The sequence below is a fragment of the Tachypleus tridentatus genome, chromosome 12 (genome assembly GCF_004210375.1).
Source record: "Tachypleus tridentatus isolate NWPU-2018 chromosome 12, ASM421037v1, whole genome shotgun sequence".
Lineage (NCBI taxonomy): Eukaryota > Metazoa > Arthropoda > Merostomata > Xiphosura > Limulidae > Tachypleus > Tachypleus tridentatus.
The window spans coordinates 34857655-34873193 of NC_134836.1; the positions used below are offsets into that span (position 1 = coordinate 34857655).

The 15539-nt window shown below is 35.0% G+C and overlaps 1 protein-coding gene across 1 annotated transcript in view; it reads left to right on the forward strand.

Moving 5' to 3' along the window:
• Window positions 1-15539, forward strand: part of LOC143235590 (MDS1 and EVI1 complex locus protein EVI1-B-like) — a 38037-nt gene that overhangs the window by 1674 nt on the left and 20824 nt on the right. The window lies entirely within an intron of this gene.

Sequence of the window (15539 nt, forward strand, 5' to 3'; positions counted from 1 at the left end):
AATCCCCGTCACACCATACATACTGGCCCTTTCAGCCATGGGAGCGTTATAATGTGATGGTCAATCCCACTATTCGTTGGTAAGAGAGTAGCCCAAGAGTTGGCGATGCGTGGTGATGTTTAGCTGTCTTCCCTCTAGTCTTACACTGCTAAATTAGGGACGGATAGCACAGATAGTCCTCGTGTAGCTTTGCGCGAAATTCAAACAAACAAATGAATTTGTTATGAACATTTTTGGTATTCATTTCTCATTTACTAACATCCCGCTTGAGAAAACAACTAAATGAATTATTAAACAGTTATTTCCATCAATGATGCCCTGCACTCTACGTTAACGAATAAACATTCGAAGAGCTCTTTAAAATTAAATTCGTCCTCAAGGTCATCTTTATGACCAGGAAGATAGACCTCTAGGTCCGAATCTTGTAAACATTTTTATCTGTTATTATAAACGTCAATGGACTGATAATTCTCCCCCTCATTAATTATCATTACCATGTAGAATCCACGCTGATAATACTTTTCTACTCTTTCACAACACTGAACGATACGAAAAAAAATTTACGCTACTGTGACAGGGCGCTGGATCCGACATGGTCAGGTAGTTACGCTCCACTCGTAATCTGAGACTTGTAGGTTCGAATCACCGTCACACCAAATACGCTCGCCTTTTCAGCTGTGGGGATATTATAATGTTACGATTAATCCCACTGTTCGTTGGTAAAAGAGTAGCCCAAGAGTTGGCGGTTGGTGGTTATGACTAGCTGCCTTCCCTCTCGTCTTACACTGCTAAATTATGGACAGCCAACGCAAATAGCACTCTTATAACTTTGCGCGAAATTCAAAAACAAACAAACACAACACTGATGATACCAAGAAGTTTTTAGAATATCTGAACTCAAAATGCCCATATATAAACTTTACACGTGAGATGGAAGAGAAGCATAACTTAGTTTTTTAGACAAAATAGAAAGTCACTCACATCTGTTCACCGTAAGAAGACATTTGCTGACTTATACGTTCGTTTCAATAACTTAACACCAGTTTTGTAAAAGGTAGCCTTGATCTAAATATCCCAAGTAGAGCGTATAACATCTTGTTCTGAATACTTCCAGGCCTGACGAGAGGATGATCAAGAGGGGGCCGGGGAAATATGGAATAATTAATAATGTATTCTCACTTTCATAATATACATAATATACTTTAGGAAAAGTCGCAGTACTGCTGGAAATCGCTTTGCCTCAAAAAATACCTTTTCATCCAAAACATGTAAATTCTCAACACACATATCTTTGTTGTTTTGAATTAAGCACAAAGCTGCACAATGGGCTATCTGTGCTCTGCCCATCACGGGTATCGAAACCCGGTTTTTAGCGTTGTAAGTCCGCAGACTTCACCGCTGAGTCACTGGTGGGCACAGAATTATATAGCTTTTCATTATTCAATGCAATTAATTACATTTTGTTCTATACAAAATAGTTTTGGATAACACATTCTTTTTTTTTTTTTTTTTTGCTTTTTTGCATCATTATAACGTGTAGATATAGTTCCAGTATTTGATACACTAAACGTTCAGTTTTGCATAACATAGTAGTGGTTGACACACTGAAAGTTTCACTTTATATTTGTAGAGCGCAGATACCGTGTCAATACTCTAAACGGGTAGTTTTGTACAGACTAGATTTGGATTAACACTATTATAATTTCAATGCAGAGTTGGATAATTGTCTTTTATTTGTTAACTGGTTCAGTTATTTTATAAGTTAACTGAAAAGACAAATTAGTTTTCCTATCTCTGTTTTTACAAGACAGCTGTGAAACATACTATAAGTTCGCCCGTTAAGACTAATCACTCACTCAACGGCAAACTTCACATTTCTGTTACTAATCAACTTTTTCTAACTGAATTTAGCTTTCGCTCACTTGGTCACTTACATACATACATGTTATCCTTGTGACGTCTCAAACTTTCGACACACTAGGAAATGCCATACATAATACAACAATATTTCTATAACGCAAACGGGTCGAGAAAAATTACTTTAAACATAGAACAACAATTGAACTACACATACAGCGTACGACTCTTCCCGAATTACGTATCGAAATTTGTTGTAACAATCGCCTTTAAAATAATTAAATTTTAACACTCGTAATGTATAAACTAAATAGTAATTAAATATTATATCACTAAATGAATTAAATAATAACTGTTACACTAAACAGCCTTTATATCCAACAAATTTCTACTTTACGCCGTAGATATCTTTTTGTTTTTGGATAACAAACTTACAGTTGTAGAACGTAGGCATTGTTTCAATATTTATTTGATACAGTAATGGTAAAAAAAATCTACACTTTAGTTTTTAGTAACATATTTTTGTTTCAATACATAATTATAGACGGTAGATATGGTTTGTTTTCTGAATGTTTGTTTTATTCGTATTTTTAAAACTTGTAGTTATTTCATTTAATTAATAATTTTAGTTTAGTGCAAAATACTTCTATTACCACATGAATTAATTAACTGGTTTTTATTTTTAGTTACGGTTTAGTCTTTTGCATAATAACTTGGAATAAAACTCAAAATATATTTCCTCAATTGACCAAGTCTTTTGTGAGCTTTATACTTCTGGATATCAGGCATTAGTTTCACGGGTATAATATTCTTTTAAACCTAAGCAAAATAGTAGTTGGTCTCAAAATCTGTCTAATCCTAAATCAGAGTATGATTTTATTTGTTCACTTGTTATCGTAGGCCATCTACGTCCTATGAAACCGTTTTCATCAACCTGTCAAGGGCGTAGTTTGTCTATCCTATAGCCTACCTACATTCCATCTTGTCTAGAGGTTTGTCTTACAGCTTGTTCAACTATAGCAAGTCTCCTTTAAGTTTGTATACCAAGTAACTATATTGTTTATAGCAGTTTATTGTTTCTTTTTAGTTAAGCACAAAAATAAATAATGGCTATCCGTGCTCTGCCCATCACGGGAAGTGAAACCTTACTAGTGTTGTAAGTCAGCAGACAACCGCTGTGCTACTGAGGGTTACTGCTTTTAGCCTTTTACTTGTAAAATAGGTGTTTCTTAAAGGTGGCAATATTTGTGCTAATAAATACATTTAACTTTTCTGGCTTTGTTTCATCACAGCTAATTAATATTTTTTGCTCTTTAAGTCTCACTGTTTAGAGTGCACAGTTCATCAGAAATTGACTTATTCTTATTCTTGGAGTTAAGAAAAACATTAAAATGATAACAGTTGTATGACATTGTGCAAGAGTAAAACGCTGATTCTGTCAAGGTCATTGCACCTTTGTGGAATATTCATTATTTAACTTTTCTCTATGATATATTTGTATTATGTACTGAGAAATGTATGTGTGGTAACATTTTTTTTACACAATTTGTCCATCCGTCCAACAATCTGTAGCTTGTAATCAGTTTACAGGCTCTTAAAATACCTTTGGTTTGTTAGCATTATTAGTTTTATGTAACATTTATTTGATGAAATCCATCGTACGGTACATGACTGTTTATGTATTGGGTTGAGGAATAATTCGTGAGCGTTTTTTCAAGTTAAAAAATATATTCATAAATGAAACGCTTTCGCAAAATATTTCATGTCATTTGGTAGATAAATTTTTGCTCTAATAGATGGTGTGTTTGATTTTCATATGTCTTTAATTTTTGCTTTCATTTTCAGCTCATTAAATGGAATTGCAAGTGGACAAAATCGAGCATTTTCGACACCATCTGCTTTTCGCATTTAATTTCTTGCACTTTCGTTTGCAACAATGCATACAATATACCTAGGTATTACATGAAATAAAGTATCATAATAAATGTTTTGGGTGTAATGTGTTCATGCATTGAAGTATTGTATAGTCTTGCATGTAATACTTGAATGAAATTATTTAAAAACGCTCACGAATTATTCCTCAACCTAATACTTTCACAACTTAATACTAAAACACTAAAATCTTATTGAAATGATAACCGATTTCTCTGAACTCTATGCAGACTACTTAAAGTTTGTCATTGTTAGTTTTTTTGTTGTTGTTTTTTTACGAAAGACGTTGAAGAGACTGACGAACACGTGGGACAGATCACTTAGGATAACATCCTCGACGAAGAATAGCCCAAGGGTATCGCCACATGGTTCTTTTTTGTTAACCTGGTACAAGCCACACATAATTCAGTTACAAGGAGTAAATACGGGGTTATTGTTCAAATGAGGGCTATCTCGGTGACGTAGGATGCTTTGACCAAATTTTCTGCTTAAAAAAACACGACCTAAGTACTGTGCAGTGTCAAGCCAGCATGGTCTGCATGAGCTCGCGCTCGATCGTCGGCTAATGTGTCAATAAGCACGCGCTGAATTCCTACATAATGGAAGTTAAGTATTGAATCACTATTATCATTAATATATATGATAATTCTAGCTTCTTCACTAGAAAGATTGTAATTAATCGTTTTGTCAATTTCAAATCTATGTTATAGTTCTAATAATACGCGATTGTTTCTTTACTTTTAGTAAAAAAGTAAAAAGCTTTTGAATTTGGTGACTTTCTACGACTTGTTATCCGTCAATGAGCAGCCTGGAAACGTCCAGGAAGAAGAGTATAATTCCGATATTCAGATGAGTTGCTATTTTTACTTTAATACAGTTTTCATTAGACAAGCTAAAAATCGAACCCAATTCAACTTGACTGAAGAATTTTTTTTAACATAGATGTATATGAACTGTGTAGATAAAAACGTGGAACAATCAGAGACAAGTTGTTAATATATATTCATTCCATAACGTTTAAATAAAGAACTACAATTGGCGTCTGGTTCCGGAACAAACAAGAGATAAGCAATGCCTCGTTTAGGGTAAGGACCGGGAAATGCACACTCAACTAGTCACTCGTGTTTCTCACTTTGCAGATCAAATAATAACTGTTTATCCTGCTTTAACACTTCCTTTCATTATTATATCATTTCCTATACATTGTTTATCTCAGTAAAAGGCAATGCCCTTCCTTTTTGATATATGATGGTGAACACTAAAACAAGAGAATTATTTATTTATATTTTTAAATTGTACTCGACACATCTTTTTTTCAAGTTATTATCACGTGGTTAATCCTTTCATGATTGAGAATTTTTTAACTTTATTTTGGATATTTTTTTATGTTGATATATATTTCTTATAGATCATCTAACGAACAGTTCCCCTAATTCGTATTTGTCATATAACTAGTCGAAAAATAACTAAGTCACTTTCTTTGTCTACTTTTGCTGTCTCATTCCTCATGCCGTAATCGGAATACGTTTTTCAAAATGTCAGTATATGTAATAACTTGAACTTTATCGGATAACTTTTCGTTGTCACGGCGGATAAACCGTACAACACAGATAGCAAAGAAACATTTGTTCGTTAAAGGATGTTCTTAAGCTCTTAAACCCTTGAGGCCCGCCATGGCCAGGTGGTTAAGGCACTCGACTCGTTATTCGAGGGTTGCAGATTCGAATCCCCGTCGCAGCAAACATACTCGCCCTTTCAGCCGTGAGGGCGTTATAATGTGACGATCAAAACCACTACTCATTGGTAAAAGAGTGGCCCAAGAGTTGGAGGTGAGTGTTGATGACTAGCTGCCTTCCATCTAGTCTTACACTGCTAAATTAAGGTCGGCTAGCGCAGACAGAGATCGTGTAATTCGCATGAAATACAAACAAACATATGCCCTTGAGAAAAATAAAACATTAAACCTACTCGTTATTTTGAAAAAAAACAACATCGACTTTCGTGTTAAATTTCTGTAAATTGCTTGCTTTAGAGCGACGGGAACTCATTTCATAAATTTATTCGTCTAGCTATTTGTTTGTATTAGTGTAAAGCTTTGACATAAGCTACTTACTCTCTGTCTACCCTGAAACCTATTCTATCTTTTCTAAACCTTAAACTTGTATTCTCTTGTCCTATTATATTCTTACTAGAGCAAAACTAAATCAGAGGCTGTATTATATCGATTCTACAAATAACAGTGTAAACGTAGATAAACTGTTGATTTGCCAAGTTTTCTAAATGTTGAGAAAGTTAATTTAAGTAACAAAATAAACAAATTATTGATGTTAAAATTGAAAAAAAAATGTATTTTTAATCCTTACTCTGATTTTGATGTGTAAATTGTTCATATATAATTAATAATAATTACGCCACACCAACTTATTGTTTACAGCATATACAATTGTTCATGGAAGTTGATAATATAAATAGTGTGTTATATCCCAATCGGCCTAGTAAGCCTTGACGTTTAAGGAAAGGTCTCGTTGGCATTTGAATATAGCAAATATATTGTGGTTGACATTCGTTCTTATCTACTTTATTCATAAGTTTTAAATTCAGTAATATCATTTTTAGTTTACCCTTCTTTCCTCAAGTTATGATATACAAGCCTATCCTTGCAAGTAGTAGCTCTCTTCTGAACTCTTACCAACAACTTAATATTCTTCTTTTTAGATAAAACAACTAAAACTGAATATAATTACTCCTAATAAGGCCCAAACAATATTTATATAGAGCAGTAAATACCTCTTTTCACTTGTAATTAATACGTCTGTCAATATACCTTAAACTTCTATTCGCTGTACTAATACTGAACTAGTAACAGAACATTACTTCGATGGCTTGAGTGACATACCCACTACTGCGTCGAGAACCTCTTTTCAGTTGAGATGTTTCCGTAACGTATTAAATGTTCCAATCTAAATGCAATACCTTGTAATTAATGTAATTAAAGGTCATTTATTAAATAAGTATACAATTTATTATTCATCTAAGTCAGATTTGGCCCGGCATGGCCAAGCGTGTTAAGGCGTGCGACTCGTAATCTGAGGGTCGCGGGTTCGCATCCCCGTCGCGCCAAACATGCTTGCCCTTTCAGCCGTGGGGGCGTTATAATGTGACGGTCAATCCCACTATTCGTTGGTAAAAGAGTAGCCCAAGAGTTGGCGGTGGGTGGTGATGACTAGCTGCCTTCCCTCTAGTCTTACACTGCTAAATTAGGGACGGCTAGCACAGATAGCCCTCGAGTAGCTTTGTGCGAAATTCAGAAAACAAACAAACAAATCAGGTTTAAGCATTCTCAATATAACTATAACTATCCAGAGTTTAGTTTCTTCAACGAACGTTTCTAATTATCAACATTTTAAACGTACATAAGAAAATACAAAGGCTCAAGCACTAACTTCTGTGGCAGTTGATGAATATTACTGATGACCCATGGTGTGACAGTGGTAGGTCTTCGGTATACGACTCTAAAATCATGTGTTCGATTTCCTTCGGTGGTCATAGCAAATAATGCGAAGTAGCTTTGCTTTAGTAAATACACACATACAATATATGAGTGGATTCCTTGAATGACAAGTGTTTTGTTCTCTACCATCCTACAGCCCAAGTCATTAGTATCTCCCTAACGTTATTAAATGATTTTGAAAAATCTAAGTAGAGTAAGTCTAGTACATACCCTTTATTTCGTCTGGTTAACATAATCGCATGTATTATTGTTTAACATATCATTATTAAAGTAATTAGGACAAGCAAATAATCTCATGTGTACTGATAACTACAGAACGTAACAAAGAAGGGGGTGAGAAACAGAACATAAAACTTTCGAAAAGGAAAAGTATCAATGTTCTGAAATAACAAACTGAGAATACGTTAACGCCTTCTATTTAATGGACTTACAACGCTAAATAATTATGGTTCGATTCGCTGCGATGGGCAGAGTGCACATCGCTTATCGTGAGCTTTGACTATAAACAAAACCAGAACAACTTGTATGGACGTGGTATGTTTAAAACTTTTCCCCTTTGGGATTTTATTAGTTTAGTCTGTTTGTTCTTAAATGCGTCCAGTGGCACGACGGAATGTCTGCGGACATACTAGAAACGGAGTTTCGATACGCGTGGTGGGCAGAGCACAGAAAGCCAATTACATAGCTTTGTGATTGACTTCAAACAGACTTATTAAGTATTTTTGTGTCATTAATGTCAAATCGACAGATATCTTTCAGTTCCAAGCAGAAATAAATGTTAACTGTGTGCATGTGTTTGTATTGAACCGCTATAGTTCGCTACCGTCTGAAGAATATACAATCTTTGTTTATTTTGACGTATTTTTACTAGACTTCCATATCTCACATAGTACGACTTGAAGCAGTTAACTTACTTTGCATTACGAACTGCGATTTGCACGAGCGCATTAAGTTACGAGCTGGCAGTTAGCATTCGATGTGGAGATTGTATTTAGTTTTTGTTCGGTTACAAAGAAGCTGTAGTGAAAGAAGAAAACACACTCTCTGAAGGCAACTTTCCATTAAATGACACTTTCGTTTTGGCCCATGATGAGAGGGCTAAATGTGTTTTGCCGGTTGGCTTCTCCCATTCTGATCATTCTTCTAGCTTTTCCATTTACTGTATCTCTCCTTTTGAATTCTCTGCATGCGTTTCGAAATTGAAACCTCAGTTTATCAGATGGCCTTATCGCAGCCGCTGCTTTACTACTGAACAGCCTTCTACGCACAAATGGCCACTTCTCGCGTCACCGGAACGGCTTGCTCTGTTTACGAAAAGATTTGTGACTCCTAGAGGTGGCGATCTGGATAATGATACACAGTTAGGCCTAATTTACTCGATTGGCAACTGACACTCGGTGACTTAGTATACTCTCCAAACGACCTACATATATAACTATCCCTAGGGTGATAACTGTGCACATGGTCTCTCGCCTTTTTGTCAATGTCAGAGACATTGCATGACTGGAAAAAAAAAGTACTTAATTATCGGAGGTACGGGAAGAGAAGCGAGTGTCCCCTTACTCCAGTTACAACCAGGGATTTCATTGATATAGCTCAGTCAATTTTCACAGTTTTAACTGCCAGAAAACTGGGCGCTCTAAAGTGTTACTAGTAACGTTGCTCTGATGTGAGCTACTTGACTAGAATAATGAAGCACATTTCAATGCCCAGTTCTCCAGATATAAAGGTATCATAGCGACATAAAAACATGCGTGTACCTACAACTCAATAATGAGGCAGCTAATACAGACATTGTGACACAGAAAGTGATAAAGAAGAGTCATTGATTGAGATATGTATGAATTACTTCTTTATTCTGGCTTGTGCTTATTTCTTTATTTTTCATCAGGAAGAGCATATTATTCAACTAGAATATTACGATGTAATTATCTAAAGAATTCTGATCGCAATAACCCAGATTTAAGCCCAGGGTGAAGTCTTCGGTATTCTTGATAAAGTATCATTATTTATTAACAATTGGTATAATTAAAGGACCAATATCAAATGATAAAACTCTAAGGTACTTCATAACGTGTTTTGTTTTCATGACATAATTTATAATTTTGAGCTAGCAATTTGTCAACGATACGAAAAACAAAAACAACGCAAAACATTTATTTAACATGTAACTACTCAATTTAAAAAGTAAATAACGCTGAAAAAATGTAACTAAATATATATATATAGAGAGAGAGAGAGCTAAAAAATTCAAAGCCACGTTATTATTGAAAGAAACACTGTAGAGACTGTGTGTGTTATTCTTATAGCAAAGCCTCATCAGACTATCTGCTAAGCCCACCGAGGGGAATCGAACCACTGATTTTAGCGTTGTAAATCCGTAGACTTACTGCTGTCCTAGCGGGGGACATCAGGAAATGGGAAAATGTCAGAAATATGGTGAAAAATTAAAACACACGTCTGGAACAAAATGTTTCTTTCATTAGCTACGTTTAAGGCATATATCCTTCGTTATACTTAAGTGTTACAACTATAGAGTATATATAATTTTAAAAAAATGGTGATAGTTTAGAATTCTTGAAGAGAATAAAACCTGAGACAAATATACAAACAGATATGCAGTTGTGGCCAAAATGCTTTCATACTGTTCTATATTGATATTATTGTACAAATGCATGGTGCAGTTACTGAGTAAATGGCCGAATAGTAACAGAGAATGTAGCGTATGAGCGAACAAACATGTATAAGTTGTTGTTCTGGCCTGTATAAGTTGCTTCATCAAAACACGTGTACACGCCTGCTTTGTATAAAAGGGTGTACTTTTGTTATAATCTCTGTCGAAACAGATAAACGCTTTATTCAGGCAATTTCTCTGTACTTGATGTATACTCATGTCTCGTCACGTGCTAGAAGTACAGGGCGTCAAATTGTTCGACTGTACACAGATGGTATGAAGCAAATACAGAGTATCAGAACAGTAGAAAACTTCTTGTGTATCGTGTACAAAATCTTGAAACGTTATCCGACTGCAAGAAACGTTGTTCCAGGAATGCCTATTGGTAGATTAGACGTAAAAAAAAAAAAAAAACTGACCGAGATGACCGTGAATTGATCAGGTTAATACATCGAGGTCAAAAGAAGCCTTGCAGTACTTTATAACAAGAATGGCGTGAGTACATTCATTGCAGGTTTTCTAGAATAACAGTGTATAGGAGACTGAGCAAATAAATTTCTTTTGCAAAATGGAGTATCTGCGAACCGATATTAACCAGAATTCAACGTTGTTACCGTATTACTTGGGCAAGACTGCATGCCAATTTACAGTTAGGACATTGGTGAATAGTTATTTTTTCAGATGAGTCCCGTTTCCGACTTAAAGTTGATGGTAAAATTCGTGTTTGTTGTTTACCTGACTATTTTTTTTGACAGGGAATACATAGGAAGTGGTGCAGTACATGTTTGGGCAATTATTTATCATGGTGGAAAATCTGCATTTCATATCCTCCAAGGAAATGTCAATGATGTCTCTTACAGGTATCAAACTGAGACGATATTTCTATGATATGTTATTACAAGGCTTAGAAACAACTTTGTGTTCCAGGATAACAATGCCACTGCGACAGTGCATCTGTTGTATGGGATTATCTCAATCAGGAGGACATTAGATTGCTACGGTCAGTAAAGTCTCCAGATTGTAATACCATTGAGAACCATTGGGCATAACTGAGCCAGAAAATCGATAATCACGACTTTAAACCAGATACTGTAGCTGACGTGCAGCACATTCTAATGACAAATGTGTATGAAATGACGGTGGACTACATAAATAACCTCTTTCTATTTTAATAATCTCCGGAAGGAGACGTGGCATGCTATCGATGAGACGATATATTACATCAAATTATTATAAATTGCGTTTTAAACCTTACATCTATTTATATTCAATATTTAGTACTTGGTCTTTTTATATGTTTTAGTAAGGTTCAATTGTGATTGATGAAATGTTGTGTTACATATATTTCTACAGGTGTCTGATAAAATTGTTCGTTGCTGTAATATATCATTGATGATATATTTTCACACACATTACACACCTAGATTAATATAAAATACATTTCTCAGTTTGACAGCTTTGTTTTGACGTTGACTTACATGCTCCCTGTGTTACAAGTGTGAAACTGAGATACCGTGATTTACAGGCTCTCACTGTTATGTGCTAATTTTACAGTGCTATATAAGAAACTGAAATGCCTTGATTTACGTGCTCCCTGTATTAGATGCGAAACTGAAATAAATACACTACAGAAAAATAATTTTTAATGTCTCCTCTACCTACTAAAAGAGGCCGGACCTTGTTTGTACAATGTAATCGAGAGATATTATGATAACTTTCCCTAAATAGCTCTCAAAGTCCAGTTACACTACAAACTTTATACTCAACTATTTGTAAAAACAAACAAACTTATAACTATTATTAAGCTAAGTTGTACCACGTGTTCTTAAATATAATACGTAATTTACAGTATAACTAGGTAGAGCACGCCTTCTCTGGTCAGAACTTATAAAAGTCCATGACTAATGAAAGGCTAGCTTAGGTTTAGTTTAAATTTCGTGCAAAGCTACACGAATGTTATCTGCGCTAGCCTTCTCTAATTCAGTAGTGAAAGACCAGAAGGAAGACAACTAGTGATCACCATTAAACTCTTGAGCTACTCTTTGACTAACAAATAGTGGGATTGAGCGTCACTTTATAACTCTTTCATGGCTGAAAGGACGAACATGCTTGATGGTACAATAATTGGAATCTGCGACCCTCTGATTGTGAATTGAACGCCCTAACGATTTATCTGAAGACATGAAAAGGTGCTCCCCTTAAATGTAGTTATGAAAAACAAAACACACACACACGAAAACCAACAACACGCCCTTAAAAACTGCAAAACGCAAAATGTGAAGTCGCAATTTTGCATGTATTTCTACATAGACGCAACAAACCTTCATGCCAAATGTGGTGAAGATCTATCAATTGAGGGGGTGCAAAGTGATAATAAATAACGCTCATAAAAACCACAAAATGCAAAACTAAAAATTTGTATATACTCTGCATGAACACTAAGTTTGGCGAAAAAAAATCATTCACACCCTACAACGTAGTTATATGAACATACAAACAGTGCTATTATATTTATATAGATATTGACTAGAATGAGAATCTTTCTGACAAGAATTTGGTAATACTAATAATACTAAATAGTAGGTCCAATTAGAAAACAAATACTATGAACAAAGGAAAGAATCAAGCCTGAAATTTCTTTTATTGGAAAAGTATCCGTGAATATACACGAGCAACAAAATTACATAGAAATGTTAAACACATTGATTTAAATGAAGTAAATCAGTGCAATCAGTTCTAAGAGGCACCAAAACCACTTGATTCTCCATCCAGATTCTTAATATCATACTTTCGGGGTCTATTTTTATATACACTTATGTATCTAGTCTTTATAACCCCCAAAACCTCCTAGATCCTCATGTGTGTATTCAAAGTTGAAGTTTTCCGAAATTTGATTTTATATCATTTCTTTGAATAGTCACTTACATATTACAAACTATTATGGTTTTTACGAATCGGTTCATTAATCATTTTTCGAATTTCTTCTAGGTCCACTTTAACAACATCTTTGTTTATATTATTTCGGGATCAAACATCTTTATGCATATTATTATTATGTAATTCTGGGAAAAATTCAAAATCAATAATGATAGTTACAACCAGAACAATATGCTAAAGTTCATGTACATACAGTTCTCATATATTTTGTAACGGATTTACCGTTCTACGTTTATTTTAGTACCTATGTGTGTTTCACTTCGACGCATGTGACTTATATTGTTGCGCAAGTCTCGCCTATTCTCTCAATTTGTAGAAGATTCTTGAGAGCAAGAATCGACAGTATTTATTTAACAGAAACGTTAACGTGCTTAAGAAAAGTGTTAAATGTTCGAGAATCTCGCGTGAATGGTACATATGAAGACCGATACGTCCAGAGACAGTTATTATTATTTGTCAGCTGGAGTCAGTGTACGGTAAGTCTCGGTAGCTTTAATTGCTGTTAACGCTTATTAATCGGAAAATTACATAATTTGACCACGAACATCCATAGATTTCGAACATTACAAACAATTCAACTTCAGTGAATTACTTTGGACGATATTATTTCTACGAGGACATTAAATATCATCATCGGTAAAAGTTGGCAACGTGAGGCCAACCAAGCAAGCTAGTTTAAGCGAAGTATAACGATATCAACTCTGAATTAATTTGCTTGTCGTGGACCTGACTCATCAATAAAACACTCAGTTCTAGACTGGATATAAGACTCATTATTGTCTGTAAGTTTGTAAAACTGTTGTATATAAATTATTATTTGTTATAACTATTAGTAATAACCGCTATTATAAATTGTTTTATTTTTATATTTATGTTAAAAATGAAATAGTGTGTATCAATCTTGTTGGCAAATATCACAAATTTGATACATATCGAGATTGAATTTACTTTTAAATTAAAATTAAAATTTCCGGCTGACTAATTGTTTGTTTTTTGTGTGTGTTTTTTTTTTTAATTTCGCGCAACGCTACGCGAGGCCTAACTGCCGTCCCAAATTTTGCAGTGTAAGACTAGAGGGAAGGCAGCTAGTCATCACCACCCACCGCCAACTCTTGGGCTACTCTTTTACCAACGAATAGTGGGATTGACCGTCACATCAGAACGCCCCCACGGCAGCAAGGGCGAGCATGTTTGGTGCGACGGGGATTCGAATCCGTGACCCTCAGATAACGAGTAGAACGCCTTAACTCACCTGGCCATGCCTAACTGATATCGTAATACGTAAGACACGTAATATAATAAATCGGAGACTTATCCGAGATAAATCATAGTAATAACAACCTTTCAATGCTATCCATTACTCAGTTTAACTTGTATGACACATGGATGACGCGGTTTGTTGGGGTACAGAAATAAATTATAGGGATCTTGTTTAATGCAGAAGGAATAATATTTTGCATACATGTCAACTACAAAAAAGACAGGAATCGTTGTCTTGTTTGATGACGCATTGTCACACTGTAATTTATCCACTAACCTTTCCCATCTCATGTCTTTAACCCACAAAACCCACCTGCTTCACGTTTATTGATCTCTATATATGAGACACAAAACATGTGTAATTTTGCTCTTACACAAGTGTTGTTGTCTCAAAGCACAATGGAGTAAGCATAGCAGTAACTGGTGTTTATCCCATACTCACTTTGACATTGAGGGAACGAAATCTTTTCAAGACCATCTGGTCCTCTTACTCAGAACAGCAGTTCCGAATGAGGAAAATGTGCACTTTCAGTCACATGACCGATTACATTTTTTTTCACAAACAAAGTAAAACGTGAAGTATACATTAGGACAAAGAGCAAGTCCATGAATTGCTGAATTTACATCGTGATGAAGATATACATAATTTTCTCGACTTGGTTTTGAATATTGGAAGAAGTAATACTGTTTAGAAACTTGTCAGACGTACGCAGGCTACTACTGATGTTCAGAAGACTACAGAGTGTTAGATGTAGAAGTTTGCCGAACAGTCATGAATTATTCCACTTAACTAAGTGAAAAATCCAGTTCTTTTATATGTGGGAACGCGCATGACTTGATGGTTAGCATGCCGTAAAATGAATGAGTTTGAGGGTCAGAGGTTTGCGTCCCATAACTAGAAAACACACGAACGGTCAACTTCCATTATCCTATCAGAAAAGAGTAGAGGGGAAGATGTTTTTACAAACAGTTTCTTTTCTTCAGTCTGCTGTTTATAAGTTAAGATGGCTATTGTTTATATTTTTAATTTAACAATAAGAAATATTTTGAGAAAGAATAACAAGAGTTTTTTAAAACATTTCTTACCTTCCCTTCGTCCGTTTTTAATCGCATCGTTTGTTGATTGTAAGTGGTATATTACATAAACACTCATGTTAAACGATTTTTTATCCAGGCGAGAATAGTTTTTATAATAAGCCATATATCGGTAGATGCTGATAAGATTTGACAGGATAATATAAGGCAAAGCAAAAGCTAGTGGCCTAACACATAATTTTCTTCTGTGTAGATAAAACTTTATTTACAGAATTGTCAGGTTGTGTGCTGTACCTGTACACTGCGCATGTACGTTCTCTTATAATAATGCGA